This window comes from Henckelia pumila, chromosome 1 (assembly GCF_033568475.1).
Source record: "Henckelia pumila isolate YLH828 chromosome 1, ASM3356847v2, whole genome shotgun sequence".
Lineage (NCBI taxonomy): Eukaryota > Viridiplantae > Streptophyta > Magnoliopsida > Lamiales > Gesneriaceae > Henckelia > Henckelia pumila.
Genome location: NC_133120.1, coordinates 106,865,264 through 106,880,943, shown reverse-complemented (window position 1 = coordinate 106,880,943; position 15,680 = coordinate 106,865,264).

Below are 15,680 nucleotides of genomic sequence, written 5' to 3'. Positions count from 1 at the left end.
CAATTGACAAATCATGATCCCGAATAATATCAGCCAACCATAATTTTCAAAAGGTAGAACCCAATTACTTCCAAAGTAACCCCCATGTTTTTACCTCATGTCCAATAAGGGCCCAATAATATGACGCCGTTTATTGTGACATGTCAAGATAACCCATCAATATTAAGTTATGATGGACGGTCGCCATGTGGATCCCCCAATAATATGAGTCAATCCCATGGGAGTTCCACCCAACTTACAACATGTGTCGATCCAATGTACAGCTTTCCGACGAACGGGCCCCCCCCCAATAATATGAGCCGGACCGTATCCGCGGGTAGCATCTCATACATTGATCGTTGATGGAAGGTAGGAATATTTAAACAATATTTAAATTCTCTTTTTATTAATCTTGATATCAATTTTAAATCATATTTAAAATGAGGGATTTTTAATTTTGAAAATTTGTCTCATCATGCAATTTATGTATGCTTGCGGGATTCATACAATTTTGTCTAAACATGCATACATCAATAATATCATATATTATTTAAGGATGATCGATCCCATTAACTATTCGACCCGTGATTGCCAATCACGAGTCTAAGTCCAATCCTAGGTGATATGCAAGTATGCAATGCAATCCTATTACATTGTGCTTCCAATTTACATTTCTTCGGTCTTCATTGTCTGCTGGACCCACCATTTCTTCAAATCTTTGTCTCCCACTAAGTCTAATAAATTTACAATAAATTTCGATGACAAATATGGGATACATTTTTAGGGATGGGAACGGGCCATAAACCAGACCCACTTTTATTACATATGACAATCATATTGGGCTATAAACCAAGCCCATTAATAAACACCAACAACAATAAGACAAATTTAAGTCACCTAACATACACCTAAAACATTGGTCATGCAATCGATCATCCTTTATCCATTAATTAATTCAATAATTAAATAATTGGATAAACATGCAAAGGCATCATAATTTAAAAGATAAAATCATATTTTATCTTATCCATCCATAAGATCATATCTTATCATCAATTGTACCAAAATAATTAATTTTATAAAATTTAATTTAACGGATAAAATTTATAAATTTTCCAAAAATTCAAATTTATCCAAAAATCAATTTTAAAATTTTTGGACTCGAACAATTCGATCCGATACCTCGTGATCTAATCAAAAACAATTTTCGATCGGATCAAACACTAGAATTTCAAAAATTCAAAATTTTTTTAAAAAAATAAAATTTTAATTTTCCGGGCTGCCCGAGACAATCCCGGGCACGGGCTCGGGCTGGGCAGCCAGTGTTTTGCCCGTCAAAATTTTGATTTTAAAAAATTTGTTTTGTTTCAAAAACCGAGGCTTAAAAATTTTGTACAATCGATTAATTTAATCGTTTGATCTGAGCAACCTGTCTCTGATACCACTGTTGGAAAACTGTGTTCAGATCAATTAGAATTGATACCCGGTGCAGCGAAAGTTTAAAAATTTATTTTTATTAATATGGAACGATTCTATATCTGGGTATCAAAACTTTACGATTAAATTTGTGTAAGTAAAACAAATAATCACTATTAAATATTTTACCTTAAAATTTCGAAGCGAGATTATGGACATCAACAGAATTTAATCTGCTCTTGTTGTATATCCCCGGAACTGATGAATGAACGTTTCTTCAATCAGGTCCACGAATAGAAAACAAAACCCTCTGATTGACTGCACTAGAAATCAATCAGAAGTTTGCGTAGAGAATAAACAGATATGATCTGTTAATCCGGATTGTAATTTTTCACAAAAATCACAAGACCGAATTTTCTCCGAAAGGGACAGAGAATTCGAAAATCCTCTTTAATAATATAGACTGAAATTTCAAAAATTGCTAGACTAAAAAGCTTGTAATTTTCGAACAGTGCAGTCTTATTTATAGATAATTTCTAGTTATAATTGTATCAGAACTCTAACTCCTTAAAGCCCACAATCCATAACTTAAGCCCAACAAGCCAAGCCTGTTGTTATAGAAATTAATATAAAATTCATCGTGACTCCGATTGATAAACTGATTTCACCAATGTGCACAGAAACCATTTCTGCATCTTTTAGAGTCAAGATAATTTTTCTGAATCCGAATTCAGTGATTTCCAAAAATGCTCATCCCTATGTCATTTTAGGAAATCCCACTCCCTTTAGTTAAGAAGTCCAACTTCTCTTTCATTAAATTTAACTCTTTAAATTTAACTATCTCTACGGGGTTTTAGTAATCCATTACTTGTGTAACCCTCAATGGTTCAGGAATACAGCTAGCCGTGGGCTCACAACTCCTTGTGACTCGGAACAACAATTTCCGACTTATCCATCGAATCATGGTAAGAGCGCCTAGCAACATCGCCCCATGATTCCCTAGGTATTACTGATAGTGCATGCAAGAACCAGTAGATTTTGGTTAGCGTACAGTACGGTCCCTTCATCCATATATCCCGATCGAATCAACAACCATTGGTATATCGAGAGTCGTTCGAGATTCGATAACTATGCATTACATCTTGGAGATCAAATAGTGACATCGCATGTGTTACTAGGAAAACCCATTAACCTAAAGCACATCATGTACTATGACCAAAGATTCGTCACACTAATATATCCTCAGATCGCATAGGATATCCACACTCGCAAGTATGTGATGAATCCTTGACAACAAAGCATCGACTCCTATATGTGTCATAACTGTACCCAATCCCGACACCTGATGACCCCAATAGAGTCGGTAAACGAGTCAAAGTACAGTACTAGCATATAGAGTCTCAATGATGTTTCAAGTAATAAGGAATAATGGTGTACAACCAAAACCGCGGACTTTATCCACTCGATAAGTGATAACCACTTGGAAGTCCGAATAGGGTAGTTCGATCATTCATCATATGAATATCCATTTGCATGCTTTGAACATCTCTATGTTTCACACCAATGAAACGTGGTACTCGGCATCACAAATGCTAGTCTCAATCTCGAGCGATCCTTATCCTTATTTGCGGACGGCTCAATTGACTAGGAACAGTTTAGAATATACAGTGACTATAAGATGTGTTTCATGATAGTCATCCCCATGTGCTACCACATCTTACATACACTATAGTATATTCAAGGTCTTTATCAAAACAACAATAGTATATCATAATATAACATTATGAAGAAAGATAAAGTCAATGCCATTATAAAAGTGTAAATTATATTAAACAAAAGATTGTTTTACATAGAGTCATAAAAGCCCTTAGCCTCAAGTTGGCTAACCGGGCACCCACTCTTTCAACGTGAGCATAAAACGCTCAGTACGAGAGTATGAGTATACATGCATGCAAAGTGAACTCCCTATAAACTCGAGGTCAAGGATCAGATAACAGAGACAGACCGGGCCCTGGTATGTAGCACGTTGTGCCGTCGCTTCAGGAGTGGCTCTCATACCATAATACCAGTGGATATGCCGGACCCAAATCGATGGAAGTCCAACCACTAACAGGATAGGGAAAAACCCTACTAACAGACATCTTGAAGGAGATAGCTCAGTATGCAAATGAATGCAGCATAAATCAATGACATATAAACCATGCAGTCACATAATACATGCATACTCAGTCAGGATATCTCGAACAGTACTTTCGTACCTCAAAACAGTACAAGATCTACCAACTCTAGGTCCACGCCTATAGTCTGCTCTACACTACCAAATGATACTACTATCATTAAAGTGCTCTAAAAGCCTTAACTAAGCTATTGCATACTCCTAAATAATTATAGGAAGAAAAAGCTATATCTTTGTCCGTCGTTAGCCCTTTGATGTCGATGCCTCCAGAACTTGGGCACAACTCTGCTATGACTATCGAACGCCTCGACGACTCCCGGGTCAAGCCTAGGAAGGCTAAAACAACTCGAATACGACTAGAATAGAGAGGAAATCCAGAATTGGCAATTGAAACTGAATTCTCGGCCTTTTATTTATAGACAATGATCGGAGCTTCCGATCCTCGATCGGAACGTTCGAACCTAGATCGGAACGTCCGATCCTGCCATCGGAGCTTCCGAAGATCCTGATCTGCCACGTGTCAAAATATCACTTGTTGACTTCGGATAGGGGTGATCGGAGCTTCCGATCCTGATCGGAGCTTCCGATCTTGCCACACGTCATTCCTGACGTAATATGATCGGAGCTTCCGATCCTGCATCGGGGCTTTCGATCCTGTTCGGAACTTCCGAACTCGCCTTCGAAGCTTCCGAACTCTATCCAAGTAATTATGATTAATTCCTTAATTACTGATTGCGGCTACGGGCTACTGCAACGAATATCATTTAAAAGAGCACCACCATAGCTGAAATCCTCCTCTAGGCCATTGACTGCTTGCACGACCAAGAGAGAGTTCGAAGAGTGTTGTTGAATTCTGAAATTGTTTGCTCGAGCATAGTGCAAACCTCCAAAGATAGCAAGAAGTTCTGCATGCAAGACAGAGTGAGGCTTGTCTATTTTTCTTCCAAATGCAATAATTGGTTGTCCATCATGGTTTCGAATAACTCCTCCAATTGCAAATTTGTCTATACTTTCACAGTAGGCGGCATCAACATCTAGCCTTAGTTCACCAATATTAGGCGCAATCCAAACTTCCGGTGAGTTGCATGATAAATGCGAAGAGCGATTCAAAGCAGTACCAGAAACATTCCTGAAATAACGTAGCATTATCTCACACCATTGAAGACTAAAACCATGTTGATGAGCTGGAAAATTGTGCTTTAGATTGAGTCTTTCACTCCATAATGCCCATGTGTAAACTGCAAATAATTCAAACTCAGCTTTACTAACTGAATCTTTCATCCAATGAAAAAGATCTACCATATCTAGGTGTTTGGCAAATTTAAGAGGCAACCAAAATATAGTAGTCTTCCACCATTGCTTGACAACCGGGCAAAAAGAATAGAGCATGACTAGTTGAGTCACCTTGAATATGACACAACGGGCAGAAGTCAAAAACCGGAACGTGATGTTTCTGAAGATTTTCCCCAGTGGGAATTAAATTATTAAGCACTCGCCACCAAAATATCCTCACCTTCGGAGGGATGGAAAGAACCCAAAGAAATTTCCACCAGCTTTTTGGATGAGTACTTGAGCATGAGACCGGTGGGTCAAAGAAGCCAATTTTTGCCTTGTAACCATCTCTCAAAGAATATCTTCCCTTCGTGTCAAACTCCCAGAACCTAGTGTCATCCCTCATTGAAGCTGGCCGAGGTATAGCAATTATATTGGAAGCAATATGAGTAGGAAAAATCTGATGTATTAATGGCTCGTTCCACCTCTCATTCTCCAAAAGAGTGCTAACATTTCTATACAAGGAGGGATCCACATTTGCCACCACGCATTCCTTTACTCCCGGAACCCATCGATCTACAAAGGTACAAATATTATTTCCATTACCCACTCTCCAGCGTAAACCCTTCTCTAATAATGATCTGCTCCATAATATCGAACGCCAGATGAAAGATGGGTTATTCCCTAGGCCCGCATCCATAATGTCCTGATGTCAAAAATACCTAGATTTGAGGACTCGAGCCAGTAAGGTATCCGGGTTAGTGATAATACGCCAAACTTGTTTACCCAAAAGAGCCTTATTAAAAGCCTCCAATTGACGAAACCCTAGACCTCCCATACATTTGGGCATACTGAGGGCTCTCCATGTTTTCCAATGCATTCGTTTTTTCCCTGCATTCATACCCCACCAAAAATTAGAGCACTCTCGCTCTATCTCTGCACAAATAGATTTAGGAATGCGGAAACATGACATAGCGTATGTGGGAATCGATTGAAGCACATATTTGATCATTATCTCCTTGCCCCCCATAGAAAATGTTTTATTGCTCCATCCCTGTATCCTGTTGACAACTCTCTCGACCAAGTATCTAAATTGCAACCTTTTACTCCTCATGGTAAAGACAGGTAATCCCAAATAAACCTCATGTCCTTGAACCACCGGAATTGCCAGCATATTCTTTATGTTTTCAACCAGATTTGCATTTGTGTTTGGACTAAAAGACAGAAAAGATTTGTCATAATTAATAAGCTGACCAGATGCCCGTTCATATATTTTCAGACAGTTGCAAATCGCCTGGAAGTCCTCAATTGAAGCCCTGAAGAACATAAGACTGTCATCGGCAAAAAAGAAATGTGTGATGGGAGGGCTGGAATCGGCAATCCGCACCCCATGTAACAATTTCCGATCTTCCAGTTGTAATAAAGACGAAGACAATCCATGAGCGCATAATACAAATAAATACGGAGACAAGGGATCCCCTTGTCGAATGCCACGCCTAAGAGTCACATCTCCAATAATATCACCATTCAAACAAAAAGAGTACTTAACTGAACGTACACATGACATTACCTTCTCAATCCAGGATAGTGCAAATCCCAATTTCCTCATGATGCCTTCTAGAAAGCTCCACTCCATCCTATCATAGGCTTTACTCATATCCAACTTTAAAGTGGCATAGCCCTTCATTCCTTTTTTTCTGCTCATGATTCAGTGCAACACCTCAAAACTCACAATAATATTATCCGAGATCAACCTTCATGGGATGAAAGCGCTCTGGAACTCATTCACCGTCTGCATGAGAATCGGTCTCAAGCGATTTTTCAGAATTCTCGCAACTATTTTGTAGCAGACATTACATAAACTGATGGGGCAGAAATCTCGCATTGTCATGGGATTATGGATTTTAGGAATCAGAGTGACTACTGTATCATTCCACTCCTTGATGCTAGAGTCATCGTTGAGAAATTTAAGAACTGCGGCTGTTACCTCTTTACCCACGATATTCCAAAACTTTTGATAAAAGAAAACTGACATACCATCTGGCACAGGGGCCTTGTCAGGGTGCATGTCAAAAAGGGCCCTGTAGTGACCCTGCATGGAATCACCTACTAACTGGCAACTAATAGCATGCATTAAACTTAATACAGCAAAATACTTAACAGAGTAAAAACGTGCGGAAACTTAACCATAATTTACATATCAGCTTAGTAATATAATTCAGGCTTAATACTGTAATGATACAACCAAATCGAAATCTTAAACAGTAAACATTATACAGATGTATCGAATCCTGTTGTATAATAAAATCCTCAAGGCTCCTGCTCCCTAGTCCTGCCTTGAACTACCAGCTCCGTCCATCCTGCGACCTGCCCCATGGAATAGGGTGTCCAAGATAACAACTAGGACGTGAGCGCTACGCCCAGTACATAGACATGAGTAAACATATGTATATAATGCATGCAACATGATGACTGGTACAGGGTCATCTGAAAAGTCATGCTCAGAACCGGCGCCAGATGAGTGCTGCCACCGCACGGATCAACCTCTGGGTGCAACCACACTCGTCTAGTACACCAGAGTAGACAGACATAAATGCCCCCGCCGTCGCGGTACTCTCAGTGACAGACTATCGAGTATAGAGCTGAGCGGCTCTATAATCAGGTATAACAAGGTATAGGCTCAACGTGTATATGCACATGACATATGAGTATAGAAAACGGTAAATCATACATCATGCCATATAATAATGCCAAATAAATGCAACATATAAACATGTATACTCGCTGGCAATCTCAGTCAATGTGTACGTACCTCTAGGCTAGTTCAAGTATAATAGGATCCTAGGTTCCAAGCCTATATTCAAAAGTTCACCGTATCACTACATAAATTCTATAAGCCTTAACTAAGCTAATAAGTACTCCCAAAACTTAAATAGATTCCCGGACCATACCTTCGTCCGTAGTTAGCCCTTTGGAGTCGCTAGTCCCGGATGACTATAACCACCCCTTGGTTATTCCAGAACCTCTATTATAACCGATAAGGCCCTCAAGTATATAACTCACACTATATAACTGAAGAAGGAAACTCGGGAATTCGTATTTGAAAATGAACTCTGAACGGCCCTATTTATAGCCAAATTTCTCGGCCAGGATCGGAACTTCCGATTTCGGGATCGGAGCTTCCGATCCAGCTCATTGCGTGCATGTCTGCCACGCTAGGATCGGAACTTCCGATCTACGATCGGAGCTTCCGATCTGCTCTATGACCGACACTTGTCAAAACTCGGGACTGAGTCATCGATCATTTTTGACAGCTGGGGATCGGAACTTCCGTTCCAGGATCAGAGCTTCCGTTCCGATCGGAGCTTACTATCCGGGATCGGAGCTTACTATTCGGGATCGGAGCTTACTATCCGGCCCAAAATTAAAAAGCTCAAATTTTACTTCTGAAGTCCAATAACACTCCGAAATTGGTTAAATACCAACCCTTAATCATGTTTAACATATTATTATCTTAAAATGGTATCTGGGTTACTACATTCTCTTCACTTCCTCCTCTGTATAAGAAGCACACAGTTGAAAGTTCATGTTCGCATTTACCGTAGGAACAACACAGTCCAAAATCCGAAGTCGATCTTCCTCAGAAGGGTTTGAAGACTGAAATAATTCCGTGAAGTAATTCCCAATATTTGTTGCCATACTATTCTGCTCTGTACACCAATCTCCATGAGATGAAACCAATCCTCGAATCAGATTTGAGCTCCTTCTTGCCGATGCCCTGGCATGAAAGTATTTTGAATTACGATCCCCATGTTCAAGCCAATTAACTCTACTACGTTGCTTCCAATACAATTCTTCTTTCGTTGCCAGAGTCTCAATCTCCCTCTCCAAAGTACTGATGCGCTGTAATGAGTCCAACCACTTATGATGATTTCTTAGGCGGTTTAATTCTTTGCGCTTAGATTTCATTAGTCGTGGGATATGGCGGAATCTATCTCCTGCCCATTCCTGCAATACCGCAGAACACCTCAAAATCCGATCAGTGAGCAAGATTTTTGAATCTCAAGAACACCAGCCGTGAGCCACTAATTCTGCACAATCTCCCTCTGTTGCCCAAAGTGGTTCAAATCTGAATCTGTCACTGCTTCTGGCAAGGAACTGCTCACTATTCCCCAAACAAGAATAATAGGTCTATGATCAGAGTGATAAAATTCCAAAGATTGAGCCTTAGCTGCGAGATATAAAATAGCCTCCAATCCACCGAGGCCACGTAGCGATCAAGTCGTTCAAAGATAATTTGATCAGAAGATCTACGGTTTACCCAGGTAAAGAATTCACCACAACAATGCAAATCCTAGAGAGCACATTCATTAAGGACCTCCCGAAATGCTCTTGTTTGAGATAAAGGTCTCTGGTTACCACCAAATTTCTCCCCATCATAACAAATCTCATTAAAGTCACCTTCCACTAACCATGGGATGCCCTGAAATTCTCGTAATCCCTCCAGTCGCCTAAGTAGAGTCCAAGACAAATGTCTTAACCCTGCAACCGGGTTTCCATAAAACCCAGTAAACCTCCAAGTCTTATCTCGATGCTGGATTAAACTGTCAATATGACCTACGGAGTAAGAGTAAATAGTTACCTTGAATGGATCTTTCCATAGTAATACCAAACCACCACTTTTACCATTGCTGTTCACAACAAACAAGCCTGAAAAACCAAGAATTTCTCTCCATCTACCACACTGCTGATCCCTCATTTTTTATTCGCTGATGAAAAGGAGGGATGGGTGTCTTTCAGCGACAAGTCTCCGGAGTTCCCGGAATGCTCGTTGGTTCCCAAGCCCTCGAGCATTCCAAATGATGCAACTCATTGATATCGGCGGGGTTGCTTGGCAACCACCGCCGCTGAACTAGTATCATCCAAAGTCATTTCCACCTCATATTTTCTCTTCAACAAAACATTTCCAAGATTATTTGTGTTCTTTGAGTCACAACAATCTTATCAAATCTACTTGTTATTTTTTTTTTATGAAGCAAAATAATGTTTCTCAGATTTAGAGAACCGATTCGAATTTGATTATATTTAATTTAAATGGACATGCGATTTTGAACGTTAATTTATTAAAAAGTAATGCTTCGATATAATTATTGTAAGTTTCACACGTTTATAAATTTCTAGTATTAGGTACCTTTATATTTTTGTCCTTTGGTGTCACTTATATGACAAAAATTTTTATGAGATTGTTTCAAGTGTCATTTTTTTTAAGATGAATTTTTTATATGAGTTATCCATTAAAAAAATATTACATTTTATGCCAAAAATATTACTTATTATTATAAATTTGGGTAAGGTTGACTTGTCTCATGGATGTGACTGTCTCACAGGAGTGTTACTCAATTTACAACAAATATCGTGTACAACGATATTTATAACAATTATATCGTGGAATTTTGTTATTTTATCGTGAGATTTTGTATTCAATTTATCGTAAATTTTGATATATTTAGTTTTGTATTGTGTTATAAGATTTGGTGTATAAAATTCATTGTAGTTGTAGCATTTCTCATATAATAAATATTTTAAGATGAGAATGCAGAGACGTGGGGAAAAAGTTGGGACATGATTGAAAACAGTAGAAAAATAATTAACTTTCCTTGTCTTCCCACTTCCTTTTCCAATATTAATAAACCAATCAATTTTATATTTACGCTCGTGACATGCTAATTTTTTTAAATGTTTAAGAGTATATTTTTAATGTTTTAAAAAACCAACAATTTTTAGTAGTACATCTATAAAGTGTCGTGAATATGTTGAAAATTTTATGTATATATAGAGTAGTAAATGACTCATGGAAAACTAGATTTTGGAAAACAAGATAATTAAATTAAATATGACACAGTCAAAGACGACAAAAGTAACAACGATAACATTTATTTAGAATCGTGGTTAGTTATGTTATTATTGTACCGATTAACAAAGATATCATTTCTAAAAGCTTTATTAAAATACAAGGTATGTGTGTTTCTCGAGGACGTTTAATTCATTTGGTACGAAAGTTCTAAGTACGAGACGATATCTCAAGTTCGAGATCGATTATAAATTTGTGACAATCTACTCTCTTAATTAAAAATAATAATAAGTAGTATATATCTTATCTTTTAAAAATAAAATTTAAAATGGTATGTAAGTATTGAAATAATTGATTCAGTGATATATATTGTATTTGCATTTTAAATGAAGGATGTATTTTATAATTTCATTGTTATCATCTACTAGAAGTGTTTTTTTTATGTACAATGATTGTCGAATTGTTATTATTTAGACAACTAATCTATATTATCTATGTTACATTATTGAACGAGATAGTTAGAGAAAATGTCATTTGGAATAATTTTTGACAGATATCGTATTGTAATTTTAGGATAAAATTAAGAGTCGGTGTTGTCTGCAGTGTTACAACACTAAAGACAACACAGTGCATCGAAAAATAAATACGTAAAATAAACAAAAATAAATAACACAAAAAATTAATTTTGCACGAGTATAAAAACTCGTGCGGGTGTCTTAGGACTAAATATCACTAGAAAAATTAAGATCAGTCTTACAAAGTAATATTAGTCATTTTACGAAAAGTCAATAAACCCTAAATTTCTCAACAGGTTGAGAAATCAAATTTGCATCTTAAATAAATCAAAGTAAAACAAATAGATACAACTCCCGTAGCCTAAATTTGAAGAATAACAAATATCTTTGAACAACATTATTCTCACAGTGTTGTCTCAGATATCTTCAACACCAACGAATATCTTCAACACCAACGAAAACACGGGGACAATAGCAATGACGGCTACAAAATTTCTTCAAAATCTTCGAATTCTGAATTCTCCTCTGAAGTTCACGTTTGTTTGTGCGCAGAATCCTTTACTTATAGATGAGAGTCCAAGCATGGAAAAGATTTTCTTGTAGAGTCAAATAAGTCTTTGTTAGGAACATGACTCTTTTAAATATATCTTGATAATATTTAATAATCATGATACTCATAAATTCTTTATAAATATAATATTTAATCTAGACAAATATCTATCTCAATATTTTCGATAATAGCACGTAAATATTTAACACATCATATCATGTCTTGATAATATTTTATAAACATAAATCACTTAATTTCCTAATCAAAATATAATATTCATTCTAGGTAAATATCTATCCCAATCAATATCGATCGAGATCATAGAATATTTATACTAAATCCTATCTTTGTCTAGAAGACAATATTCAAATGGAATCTAATTAATCCGAAGATAGGAATTGAATTTTCTATAAAAAAATCTTAAATTTTCCTATCATTTAATGGTTGTAAAACCATTAATTTCGGAATCGTGAACTTATTTAACACACAATGAAATACTCCTTTTGCTTTTATGGGTGACTATGTATTAATTCTTTTTTTTAAAGGCTATTATAAGTGCACGTATTCTCTAATCTTTATTTTAAACAATATGTATTTGTGTGTCAATGTATAAAAAAGTTCTCTTAAGAAACGCTTAATATAATTTAAACTTTAATATGTTTAATCTCGTTTAAATTTTAATATGTTTAAACTCGATTAAATTACCACTTTTTAGAACAGAAGATTTCAGTTGTTTTTTAAAAATAAAACAAATTTATAAATATGTATATTTATATTTAGAACTTGAAATATCTATTAAATCTTTATACTTATAGTTAATATGTTATTTTATTTAATGTCTGACTTAAAATAATTATAATTATATTAAAAATTAAAAATATTTTTTCATATTTAAGCTCGTTCTAAGTTCGCTTAATCTTGAAAAGCTTGAAGTTTGGCATCCATGTTTCGACGCGCTTCACGCTTTTTAGAACCTTGATGTGTGGTGACCAAATTAAAGTAGCAACTAAAAGTCACACATTCATAATTAATAAAGCTACAAATTTTACAATAGTAATTAAAATACTGTGTAAATTTTTTTGAATTTTAAAATTCATTAAAATTTTCATATACAAAATATGTACAAAATAGCATGTGTGATGATTCCTATTAACAAGAAAAGATATATACCCTGCAATCAGGATACATTCAGAATTAGCTAAATTGGTCGTGTTGTAATTTGTAAGAGAACAATTTTCTCTTTTCATGATGAAATTTCATGATGAAAATTTTATTTTATTTTTTCAATATATATATATATATAGGGCAATTTGCTCAGAAATCTCCAAATGCAAACATGTTTTGCTTTGAGGTCCCTAGTCATAAAATGTGGTACAAAATAATACAAGATGTAGTACAAAACCATACAAGATATGGTACAAATTAACAAAAATTGTGGTACAAAAAAGTGGCTAGAAAGTGCAGAGCAAAACATGTTTGCATTGGAGATTTTTAAGCAATTTGCATATATATATATATATATATATATATATATTTAAAAATTTTAAACAATATACACTAGATCTGGTTCACTTAAAATAATTTTGCTGAATATCAATCTTAGTAGCTATATTCCTCTCATCGAAAAGAGAGTAATCAGTCGATGCATGCGTTTGTTGTGCTTTATGTGTCCAACCAAATCTTTCATTCGCATTTATGTCAATCACGATTCATGTTTTGTTGTATCAACCTTTTTTAGTGTGTGTATTGTTACATGATGTTGATTTGATCAATTATACCGAAATAGGGATTTTGTGGGCATCCCCCTTTTCTTTTTGGATCTCATTCCCATTTCCTATAAATAGAATACATGAATAGCTTAATGAATAATGCTAGAGATACAATCAATATATCGTACAACGATATTTACAATAATTATGTCGTGATATTTTGTTATTTTTTCGTGAGATTTTGATATGATATCTTGAGATTTTGCATTCAATGTATCATGAGATTTGATAAATTAAAATTTTGTATTGATTTTTTTATGATGTACAATTGTTGTACAAATTTGGTTGTAAATGTAGCATTGCTCATAGGTTAATTAATGATTTATATCTCGCCTGACATTAAAATTTTAGGTTTCGGATATAATTTTGATCCGAAAATTATCAATTATAACAAAACCCTCCCACAACTCCAAAATAAAATTAATACACTAATATTTCAACAAAAGATCACCATTTATGATTTCATTATATTTCCATAAAGTTTAGGCAAAAACTCCTATGAGACGGTCTCAAGGGTCATTTTTATGAGACGAGTATCTTGTATGGGTAATCCATTAAAAAATATTACAATTTATGCCAAAAATATTACTTATTATTATAAATATGAGTAGGATTGACCCGTCTCACGGATGAGACCGTCTCACAAAAATGTTACTCTAAAGTTTAATAAAAAGTTTTAGATCTACGTACTAGCGCGGCCGAAAGGATATCCTAATATGTCGGGCATGGAAAGTGTCATTTCATTATTTATTTAAAATGTTTTACGTTATTTTCTCTCAAATAATAAACTTTTTTAAAGAATACAGAATGTTACTCGGATAATTAACCAAGTAATATCGCATTTTATAAAACGATTTTAATTATTGGCAAGAAGAAAGTGTTGCAAGCAATGATTAATCATATAAGAATCATATCTTAAAATCCCATGCATAATGATATATATAATAAATAAAAATAATGCAAGTACATGTGAGGCAACTGTCCAATTATTTGAACTCATATGACTAATATTTTGTGCATGCTCAACTTGATGGTTTAATAAATGTCTAGTTAATTAATTAATTGCTTCACTGAGTTCGTCATTAAGTCACCTCCTCTTCTTCTACCACATATATATTTAAGCCATTTTTTGTCCCAACTAACTATAATCCGAATCTTCGATCCTATCGTACATTAACATTATTTTAATTAATCATTTAATAGAAATTGGATGAAGCCGTTTTTATGTGGCGTTTGTTTCGGTGCAATGATGTTTTTGTTAGTGAATTCATTTTTTTAAGGAAGATAAAATATGTTTATTTAATTTATAATTAAAATACTCTTAGTTAAAAACAAAATTGAGTTTATGTCTTAGTAATATGGTCAAAATAGTTTTTATTTTTTTTATATGTGCTATTTTTAAAATTAAATTACAAAAAATAAATAGAATTAAATAAAAAATAAGTATTTTGAAAATATAATGCGTATATGATTATAAATTATAATATCTTGGATACAATTGGACAGTCAAAATATTTAAACCGTCAAATTACGTAAAATTTAATTATAAAAATATAAATTGGAAGTAATATTAATATAGAAGTAAAAATGGATAATTTTTTTTGTAAAATTTAAAGGATAATTTATATTTATTTAAATTGTGTAAAAATAAGAAGCGTTGAGTGTATTATAGAATTGAAACAATAATAATAATAATAATAAATCAATCGAAACATGGAATATTCCAATTTGGGCCGTCGCAAGGTTCTTGAATCGCCAATGGCCCAACTGACTAATGAATTCTCTATAGTCCACGGCCGTATATCATTCCAAATGCCAATACTCCCTCCCCGAAGAATTGAAATTGACAAATTGTTGGAGATGACATATCGTTCATTTTAAATAACTAACACTACTTGATTTTTATTTTTATTTTTTTAAAAAAGGAGACAAAATTATCAGTGTGCACATATGAAATTTGGTAAAGGAAAAAATATTTATTTAATTAAACCGAGCGAATTTTCGAGATTCTTCTTCGAATGAAAACCAAGTGAATATATAAATACTACTTAATTAACCCTTGGCAACACCATGTATTGGATGAAGGGATGAAAATACAATGGGTTTGAGTTTGAATCCGATATGTAGCTAGTGTTGATGTGAAATTTTTTAA